At 45.5% G+C, this 8,964-nt stretch overlaps 1 pseudogene; it reads right to left on the reverse strand.

The window, feature by feature from the left end:
• Positions 1–6,955: 6,955 nt before the first annotated feature.
• Positions 6,956–7,074, reverse strand: LOC136660726 (5S ribosomal RNA; annotated as a pseudogene).
• Positions 7,075–8,964: the final 1,890 nt, after the last annotated feature.

Raw genomic sequence — 8,964 nt, forward strand, 5'->3', positions numbered from 1 at the left:
TGCAGAAACTCTGGGAGGGAGAGATGGAAGGAGGTCTCAGAAGGCAAGGACTGCTGTAGGGGAAGACAGATACCAAGAGAGGTAAGAGAAGGAGATGCTGTTGAGATGCTGGTAGAGTCCAATTATCATGCAGGCTGCCCTTTCAGCAGCACTGCTTCTGCTGAGGGGTCACTTAGCAGACCACCTCTCATCAGCTGAGCTGCAAAGTGATGCCTCAGCAGAACAGGTGCAGCTGAAAGTGCAGCCCGCATGATAATTGGGCTCTCCCATATCTTGAAAATATGAATAAGACTTGCATGTTGTCTCTTCTGTCATTTGCAGCTAATGAGTTTCTCTTTGAGAACAAAGTGTTTCTATCTGGTCATCATCTGCTTAATGGCATCACTTTCAGCTTAATGATGTCACTTCCTCCCCTAGCATGGGCCATGAATGCTATTTGATCTGCTATATGAAACAAAGTTTGACACCCCTGGTTTAGGGGCTAGCCCTGTCAGGTGGACTCTCTGGTGGGCATTGTAAAAAACCCCTCAGAGATTTAGAGAAAGCCTGCCTATGTGAAGCACCTTGTATTAAAGTCAAAGAAGTAATATAATGACCAAGAAAGGTGGTATATAAATACTGGTGGTTGTTGTTGTCTCTTGGCCAACTCATAACATTTGTTCAAATCTCTACTCAGCCATGCAGCTCTCCGGATGATTTTAAGGTGGTCAGTGTCTCTCAGATTAACCTAATAATAATCACAAAATTATTGGGAACATAAAATGGTATGACCCGTTAGGTGTTATCTGAACCCCTTGAAGGTAGAAAAGGGACACAATAAATTTTAACTCGCCTTTCACACTGCTGGTCTGGGGCTTTAAGTGACAGCTCATGAGATCCAACACAGTAAACCCCAGATAGTTCAATGGGATTTACAGCCCAATTCTCAGTGGGCCTTATTTCTGAATAGACATGCATAGATTTGCTCTGTACAGCTATTATAAGACACCTTACAACCTTTGAACATGGGAGTGACTAATTTTGTGCTTCATTTCTGAAGCAACACACAAATAATGACATGTGGAGTGAAATAGTTGCTATATTGTAAACTAGCTGCAGGAAATAATGGTTCCACCTCCCCCCTCTTTCCCATTCCCTTTCCACAGATATTTCACCATCTCTGCTGATGTAGCACAATTAAAATTCAGAGCCATAAAACATCTAATGCAACCAATAAAATTGCAGGGTATTAATTTCAACTGGGAGGTTGCTTGGAATTTCAAATGCATCTGGTGCCCATCCGTAATTGCAGCTGTTGGCTTGTTAATGCAGAGAAGCTGGCAATCCCACCTGCCATTGATGATGCAGCAAGAAGAATATGGTGGGGAGGGATTAAAACAGGCAGGCTTGCAAAATCTACTTTGCTTCTGACCAGATCCCCAAGATCTGCCAGCTCTTTTCCATCCCCTTTTCTTTTTCCAATCCAAGGAATGCGACGAGCAGAGGCTGGCATATCACCAGTTAAGGAGGGGCAGCATTTGAAATGCCATCCCAGGCACTAGGAGATCTTGTACTGCAGGGTGCTCATTCCCCTCCCCCCAATTTAAAGGGTCATACCATAGGTGAGGTTATACATGTGCTTAAGCAGAAGTGATGGGGCCCTAAGAACTCTACTGGGGGGGGGGGGTTTGACTGAGGAAGGTGATGCTTATTACCCACCAAATTGAAATAGACAAAGTGAGCCCAGTACTAACAAATCTTTCTTTCTTTCTTTCTTTCTTTCTTTCTTTCTTTCTTTCTTTCTTTCTTTCTTTCTTTCATGTGGTCAATGGATATTTTTAAACATTATAAATGTGCATTTATTTTACATTCCATTGTCCTCTAGTCCAGTGGTTCTCACACATTTAGCACTGGGACCCACTTTTTAGCATGAGAATCTGTCGGGACCCAGTGGAAGTGAAATCGTGACCAGAAGTGACATCATCAAGCAGGAAAATTTTTAACAATCCTAGGCTGCAATCTACCCACGCTTACCCAGGAGTAAGTCCCATTTACTATCATTGTTAAAAGAATATACATTTTAGTTAATTGGCAACCTTCAGTCTTGAAAGACTATGGTATCGCGCTCTGAATGGTTGTTCTCGAACAGCGTCTAGTGTGGCTGAAAAGGCCGATTTGGGAGTGACAATCCCTTCCACACTGGGAGCAAGTGCAGTCTGTCCCTGGTCTGTCTCCCTGGCTATGGGCCTTCCTTCTTTGCCTCTTTGCCTCAGTCTGTTGGCCAAGTGTCTCTTCAAACTGGGAAAGGCCATGCTGCACAGCCTGCCTCCAAGCGGTCTGCTCAGAGGCCAGGGTTTCCCACCTGTTGAGGTCCACTCCTAAGGCCTTCAGATTCCTTTTGCAGATGTCCTTGTATCGCAGCTGTGGTCTACCTGTAGGGCGCTTTCCTTGCACGAGTTCTCCACAGAGGAGATCCTTTGGGATCTGGCCATCATCCATTCTCACAACATGACCGAGCCAACGCAGGCGTCTCTGTTTCAGCAGCATACATGCTAGCATACATGCTAGGGATGTATACATGCTAGGGATTCCAGCTTGTTCCAGGACTGTGTTGTTTGGAACTTTGTCCTGCCAGGTGATGCCGAGGATGCATCGGAGGCAGCGCATGTGGAAAGCGTTCAGTTTCCTCTCCTGTTGTGAGAGAAGAGGCCATGACTCGCTGCAGTACAGAAGTGTACTCAGGACGCAAGCTCTGTAGACCTGGATCTTGGTGTGTTCCGTCAGCTTCTTGTTGGACCATTCTCTAGCTTGATAAAAGTACAGGTCAATAACATTTCCCCAAATGCAGTCATGGCAGCATCAAATATAATATATTAAAAATAAAATATTGAAATGAATGGGGACCCACCTAAAATCAGCTTGCAACCCACCTAGTGGTCCTGACCCACAGTTTGAGAAACACTGCTCTAGTCTAAATTATGGATAGTTTATCTGTATAATCCAAAAGAACAGTGGTTCCCGAACTGTGGATTGCGACCTGATTTTTGCTGGGTCACCAAAGGGTGATGGAAAGATCAGATAACTAATTGCCTCAAGCCCTGAGGCTATTCAAAAATCAGATACTTCAGGTACTAATTACCTTGCAAAATGCTCAGCTCCTGCAGTAAATCAACTTGTGTAAATATAGGGAGATAAATGTTTGAGGGTCTTTTTTCTGGTTACTATTCCTTATAAATAAATCATTATTTCTTTCTAGATCTCCTTTTTTAAAAATCTGGTAAACCTAGGTGGATCCAGATAGAGTGTCATTTAAAAAGGGGGTCCTGGTGCTAAAAAGTTTGGGAACCGCTGCAATAGAAGAAAAGCAAAAGTGGGAGTTTCATTCTTATAAAGAGGAGTTTCACATTCTATTGATTGATTGATTGATTGATTGATTGATTGATTGATTGACTGGAGAAGTTAATCTGCTTGGAATTCTGCACATCTTTAACCTCACAACTAAATTGCGTTGTTCAAAATGTACACTTGTCTCAGCCATCAAATCACCCAAGCAAAAAATGCTTTTGTAAAGATTGGGAAGGGAACTGTGCGCCTGGGTGTTTATGTGCATGCGCAGGTAGGCAGGCAGGCATGGAGGTGTGTGCTCATTTCCCAAAAACATGACATGGAGAAATACAAAGGCACGTTGAAAAACAAGTGGAAATCCCTACTCAAGCAAAATCTTTGAAGCACATTTTTCAATATTCATTTCAGAGTCGCAAAAGCTTCTAGCACTTCCTAAAATAGCAACAAACACATTGATGTGAAGGAGCTACTGTGCCAGAGATGTTTACATGAGAATCTTTGAAGCATTCTCACGTAAACATCTCTGGCACAGTAGCTCCTTCACATCAATGCGTTTGTTGCTATTTTAGGAAGTGCAAGAAGCTTTTGCGACTCTGAAATGAATATTGAAAAATGTGCATGGGTGGGAGAAGATGCATACCCCGATCCCGCCAATATGCAAAGTTGTGAAAGAACACCTGACACCTAGGTAATAGCAGGTGCAGCCAGGCTGCGTTATATGCACACAGGCCCCATCCAGCATTTCAACCTGTCCATTGCAGTGCGCTCTCATTATAAAAGACATATGCTCCAACATTATAAAAGACATATGCTCCAACTTATCTATCAGGGAGATGGTCTTCATTTTCTGGTACCTGTCCCTGACAAATCACTGTTGGTATTCTGGGGCATGCCTTGTTAAATTTTTGTAGTGTGAGTTGCTACAGTTGTCATCCTTCAAAAAAAATGCTTTGTGGCACCTGAAGCTGAGCTTCACATTTTTATTCTGCCCTTCCTCCAAGGAGCTCAGGGTGGTATACATGCTTCCTTCCCTCCTGTTGCCCTCACAGCAACCCTGTGAGGTAGGTGAGGCTGAGAGTGACTGGCCCAAGGTCACCCTGGAAGCTTCATGGCTGAGTGGGGATTTGAACTTGGATTTCACAGGTCTGTCCAGAACTACTAAACCATCCTGGCTCTTCAGAGCAGAGCAGTGTGTAATTGGCAGTGTCTCGCCCACATAGTGTTTTCTGAGTGTGCAAAACACTTTGCATGTATTATAGTTGGCAACCTTCAGTCTTGAAAGACTCTGAAAGGTGATTCTGGAACAGCGTCTAGTGTGGCTGAAAAGGCCAATTCGGGAGTGACAATCCCTTCCACACTGGGAGCAAGTGCAGTTTGTCCCTGGTCTGTCTCCCTGGCTATGGGCCTTCCTTCTTTGCCTCTTAGCCTCAGACTGTTGGCCAAGTGTCTCTTCAAACTGGGAAAGGCCATGCTGCACAGCCTGCCTCCAAGCGGGCTGCTCAGAGGCCAGGGTTTCCCACTTGTTGAGGTCCACTCCTAAGGCCTTCAGATCCCTCTGAAGTAGGGAGGGACTATGTATTATAGTGATGTTATCCTTACAACAATCCCAAGGGTAAATAATAATTATGCCCATATTGGATGAGGTAGACTGAGGCTGACTAGCTTGCTTAAGGCCATCTAGTAAGGTTACAGAAGAGGTGAGATTTGACCAAGATCTTTGAATCTTTGATCAACTTTCAAAGCGTTGCCTTCAGTATATCCAAGAGCTTAGATATATCACATGAGATTTTTTTTGACTTGAGCTTTTCTCTAAACACCAGTAAGATACTGAAGATTTCCCACAAAGTATCTAAGACTGTCTTCATCCCTAAAAGAAGAAAAGACCCAGCCCCTCTTCCTCACCCCTTCTGTATGATGGCTGATCGGATTCTAATTTTAAATGGTAATCTCATGCCAACCCAAATGATAGCTTCCTCTCATCTCAAAGACCTCATATCACTTGAGGGCACTTTTGCAAAGACTTCGCTGTACGTGGAAGGTCACTCTGCAGAGAACTTCCATTACTGAGTGATGCAGCTATTATTTATGTCTGGTATTCAGTATTCCATGCAAACAAAACGACTCTGGAATCTCATTTTAAAGGTTTTAAAAAAAAACAACTTCAGGCAAGAGAACAGAAAAAGTTTGTTGTTGTTGTTGTTTTTAATGGTGTCCTAGTTCAAGCAATATTCTTAAAATCAATTCCAGGTAGCAAGTTTACTTCTCACAATATTAAATCTCTCCTTGACATTCCATTAAGTATCACTTTTTATTCATGCTTGCTGTTCAGATGTTTTTTAGAGAACAAGCAAAGAGTAAGCTGGAAAGTCCCTGGTTCAAATCTCACTAGGTGCTCACTAGATTATAGTACAAGCCTATAGTGCCTGTCTACTCAGAAGTAAGCCTCATTGACATCAATGGGATTTAATCCCATAGTATAGGATTGCAGCCTTATTTTCCACTCTTTTCCACAAGTCACTATTTTCCAGCCTCAGTTTCCCACAAGCAAAATGGGCATAATAGTGTTGACCAACAAGGTTGTTGTAAAATGGAGTGGGTCAAAGGATAGATGTCTGGGTGGTTGGCAGTAGAACTGGCAAGAGCTTCTGACTTTCGTTTGACAGCAACCAATGCTTTATTCTTTTCTTCTTAGTTAGGCTTTGAGCAGCACAATCCTAACTTGTGCTAGTACAGGCAGGCCAGCAGACCGTCGCTGTATCCAGCGCGAGTTTGGGGCTGACTGCAGGCCAGCCTGGGGCACGGGAAGAAAATTCCCCTTACCCCAGGCAACACTGCAGCAGCCCCAATGGGGCTACTCAGATTCTCACCACCTAAATGGGTGGCACAAATCCGAGCAGCCTGGGGCTGCCCAGGAATGGGGTTAGGATCCGGCATAAGTGCTGGATCCTGGCCCCACCTCCTGCTCTCTGCCCGCCCACACACCGTCCTGCCCACTGCCGCCCTCCCCTCCCCTGAAACACCCCCCTCCCACCTGCTCCCCACGCCCCCCCATACTGCTGCACTGGCCAAGCTTGGCTGGTGTGAATTCACCCTGCCCCGGGGCCCGCATTGGCACAGTGTCTCTCCCAAGAGTGGTGCCAAACAGCTTTACGGCACTTTTGCGACACTCATTGCCTGGCGCAAGGGACTTGCACCGGCCAAGTGGGTGCTTTGGATTGCACCCTAAGATAAACATCCCAATTCTAACTAAACCCGCCCCCCCCCCACTGATGCAACCGTGCCATTGAAGCACATAGTTCATTCTGGGTGGGCAGTCCCAGAATGTGCCGCCATGTAAAAAAACATTTGTTTCCTTGCCTGGGGTAAACCTCTCTCACCCAAATGGGTCTGCTTGAACCCGTACCAGTGATTTTGCCCTGTCCGGCTTTGAGCACACCCAGGAAAGCAGATCAAGGCCAGAAAGGGGTGTAGAATATTGACGGGGCTGCTGCCACAGGTACAGCCTCAACAGACCCCTCACCTTGCCCCATTCCTCCCCCTCTCTGTTCTGTTCCTAGAAAATGACATGCTAATTCTATTTTTAAAATGGTTTTTTGGTTGGCAACCTTCATTCTCAAAAGACTATGGTATAAGCCTACAGCACCTGGTATTCCCAGGCAGTCTCCCATCCAAGTACTAAACAGGCCTGACCCTGCTTAACTTCTGAGATCAGATGAGATCAGGCACGTGCAGGGTAACAGTAATGAAACTTAAATGATTTGCTTTTTGTGTATCTGAGGGCCAGAGTGGACGGAGTACTTAACAATTATTTGTGCTGAAAAATGTGATCCCTTCAGAAGGAGAACAAACAGGTATCTAGGAAACATGAAGGATTCCAGGGCAGCAGGTTCAAGGTAGCAGCTCCTGTTTGACGTGAATGAGGACAATGGTTCAAAAAAATAAGCAAATCCTCAGCCTTGCAGCTCACTGGTCCCCTCATAGTAACTAAAGCTAGCCATGTTCTCATAAAGACCTTCCGTCTCCATGGGCATTTATCCAGTCTCTGTAGATATGCTCTAACTCCACTGGTTGGTTGAAACTCAAAGGCCGAGTCAAGACTAAATTTGAACCTACTGAAACTAAGGTGAGGCACTGACGTTAATAAATCAAGGATGCACTTCCATGGAACTTTTTAATTCAGGGAACAGAAGTGCAGAACTGACCGTTGCCGGGGGGAGTGGGACTTAAACCTCTGGGTGCTTTCACTCTAGCCCTTTTCTTTGGAATTACTATCATTTCTTGCTATACTTAAAAATAAAAATTGCTATACTTTTTAAGGAATAGTGGCATCGCCAGCGTGGGTGCTGCCTGGGGCTGGTGTCACCCCCCCTACACCACGCAACTCCCTCCCATGCTCATGGGAAACAACCTGTGCCACCTGGAAGTGGTTCAGCCTTGATACAATGACATCATTTCATCACTGCGCACTCATTTATGCCAATTCCAGCTGTTTGAAGCTGGGGAAGAAGGGGGGCCCATCCACTGCCAAACATGGACATGGGTCTCCGCTTGGTGGGGGCTCAGGTGGCACGCCTGTTATCCCCTCAGGTTGTGCCATCTGGGACGGACCAACCCCCACTTGCTATGCTACTGTTATGGAGCATTTTTTCAGAAGATGCCATTTCATTTCCAAATCATTGTCTCCCAGTGTTTTTCAGATCTGCTTTGGAGGCATTTCTGATATGGGACCGAAAGCCAAATCTGACATGTAGTGGTAGACTCCATAACCTTCAGAGAGCTTGTTCTCGTCTGACGCTGTGCCAAAAATGCAGGCTGTCCAGCTCAGGTAAACAGTAGATGTCCTTCCCCCCCTCCCCCATCCTTCTGAAGAGTCTGGATATTTATCTTCCCATGTTGATTCAGGCTGGCTCTGGTAACCATTCCAAGGGGTCCCTCTGCTGCAATGTGAATTTGCAATGAGTGTGGTGTTGAAGCATCTCACCCTCTGCCCCCTCCCAAGCCTGGAGCGACAGCAGGAGAGAAACATGCTTTCATCTCCTGCTTATGGTCTTCCTAGAAGGTAATGGGTTCTGGACTAGTTGGGACTTTAGCTTGATCCAGCAGGGCTCTTATATTCTTATGCCTGATCTCCTGCAAGTTTAATGGATGTCTCTAGCTCTGGCTACCAGCCCCACTGGCTTCTCCACATCTGTCCTCCTTCAACTTGGCTCACTGCATGGAGGGAGGGGAGGCTTTGGAAAGCTGCTACTTGGTAAAAACTGAGAGGTCAAGGTGTAGCTACATGCAGTAGCGTCACTAGGGTTCGCGTCACCCACTGCGGGATGCCAGCGCGTCACCCCCCATGCAGTGGGCGGGGCAACACCCCAGGTGGTGGGCGTGGTGATGAACCATCACTCTGCCCCCAATAGTTTTTTGGCTGTACCTTTTGATAGAACAAAGATAGAACACATTCTGCATGAAATTACACATTGACTGATATAAAACATGATGGTATTATTATTCCAAATATGATTTTAGTGATTTTGGTCACTAGTGGTGTCACACACACACATCCCCAAGGGATCTTATTACTAACATCTTATTGCAGCAGTTCTCAAACTTTTAGCACTGGGACCCGCTTTTTAGAATGACAATCTGTCC

This window comes from Tiliqua scincoides, chromosome 9, assembly GCF_035046505.1.
Source record: "Tiliqua scincoides isolate rTilSci1 chromosome 9, rTilSci1.hap2, whole genome shotgun sequence".
NCBI classification, from domain to species: domain Eukaryota; kingdom Metazoa; phylum Chordata; class Lepidosauria; order Squamata; family Scincidae; genus Tiliqua; species Tiliqua scincoides.